This window comes from Rutidosis leptorrhynchoides, chromosome 3, assembly GCF_046630445.1.
Source record: "Rutidosis leptorrhynchoides isolate AG116_Rl617_1_P2 chromosome 3, CSIRO_AGI_Rlap_v1, whole genome shotgun sequence".
In the NCBI taxonomy this organism is placed as follows: Eukaryota; Viridiplantae; Streptophyta; class Magnoliopsida; order Asterales; family Asteraceae; genus Rutidosis; species Rutidosis leptorrhynchoides.
The window spans coordinates 370,806,677-370,807,720 of record NC_092335.1 but is presented as its reverse complement, the minus strand read 5'-3'; the positions used below and the strand labels follow the sequence as shown (position 1 = coordinate 370,807,720).

The following is a 1,044-nucleotide window of genomic DNA, read 5'->3' as shown; positions in this document are numbered from 1 at the left end:
CTGAACCATTAATTTTTCCTCCGGAACCACAAATCATTCAAACAGAGATTGTTGAGGAACGAACCATTAAATCAGAATCCTCTAGTGATTCAGATTCAACAAATTCAATCATGAAAAATCTGGAACCTCTAAGTATGGAAGACCGAATGAGAGCTAAACGCACTGGCCAAGGCCACGCAATTACTCATCCAGACATTAATGTGCCAGATTATGAAATCAAAGGACAAATTCTACACATGGTGACTAATCAATGCCAATTTAGTGGTGCGCCGAAGGAAGATCCAAATGAACATCTTCGTACCTTTAATAGGATCTGCACTCTATTTAAAATAAGAGAAGTGGAGGATGAACAGATATATCTCATGTTATTTCCCTGGACTTTAAAGGGAGAAGCCAAAGATTGGTTGGAATCGTTACCTGAAGGGGCGATTGATACATGGGATGTTTTAGTTGAAAAATTTCTTAAACAATTCTTTCCAGCATCTAAAACTGTGAGACTTCAAGAAGAAATTGTTACGTTCACACAGAAACCAAATGAAACTCTATATGAGGCATGGACCAGATTTGGAAAGTTATTGAGAGGATGTCCGCAACATGGTTTAGACACCTGTCAAATAGTACAAATATTCTACCAAGGATGCGACATCACTACAAGGAAAGACATCGATACAGCAGCTGGTGGTTCTATTATGAAGAAAACCGAAACTGATGCTTACAAAATTATTGATAACACTGCTTCCCACTCACATGAGTGGCACCAAGAAAAAGATATCGTTAGATCATCTAAAGCAGCTAGAGCTGATTCTAGCCATGACTTAGATTCTATTTCCGCAAAGATAGATGATGTTGAGAGACGAATGGAAAAGATGACTAAGAATATACACTCAATACGAATTAGTTGTGAGCAGTGTGGAGGACCACATTTGACAAAAGATTGTCTCGGTATTGAACTAACAATGGAACAAAGAGAGAATGTTTCATATCTAAACCAAAGGCCTGGAAATAATTATTAGAATAATTATCAACCGCCAAGACCAATCTACA

The 1,044-nt window shown here is 37.7% G+C and overlaps 1 non-coding gene across 1 annotated transcript; it reads right to left on the bottom strand.

The window, feature by feature from the left end:
- Window positions 1-494: 494 nt before the first annotated feature.
- LOC139903606 (small nucleolar RNA R71) lies at window positions 495-601 on the bottom strand. The gene has a single exon (XR_011778416.1). It is a non-coding gene; the product is annotated as a small nucleolar RNA R71 (small nucleolar RNA).
- Window positions 602-1,044: the final 443 nt, after the last annotated feature.